The sequence below is a fragment of the Boleophthalmus pectinirostris genome, unplaced genomic scaffold (genome assembly GCF_026225935.1).
Source record: "Boleophthalmus pectinirostris isolate CB_2022bp ecotype Guang Dong unplaced genomic scaffold, ASM2622593v1 HiC_scaffold_3, whole genome shotgun sequence".
Classification (NCBI taxonomy): domain Eukaryota; kingdom Metazoa; phylum Chordata; class Actinopteri; order Gobiiformes; family Gobiidae; genus Boleophthalmus; species Boleophthalmus pectinirostris.
Genome location: NW_026571299.1, coordinates 24,159,653 through 24,159,957, shown reverse-complemented (window position 1 = coordinate 24,159,957; position 305 = coordinate 24,159,653).

Below are 305 nucleotides of genomic sequence, written 5' to 3'. Positions count from 1 at the left end.
GAGCGTGATGTTATGGGCGGCTCATTAGACCAGAGGAATAGATAGGAGCAGACAGGAGCAGACAGGAGCACACAGGAGCAGACAGGAGTATGCAGGAGCAGACAGGAGCAGACAGGAGCAGACAGGAGCAGACAGGAGCAGACAGAACCACACAGGAGCAGACAGGAGCACACAGGGGCAGACAGGGCAGACAGGAGCAGACAGGAGTACACAGGAGCAGACAGGAGTACACAGGAGCAGACAGGAGCAGACAGGAGCAGAGGACCAAGACATGTACCTGCAGGCATCTGAAAAAGACATAAGTG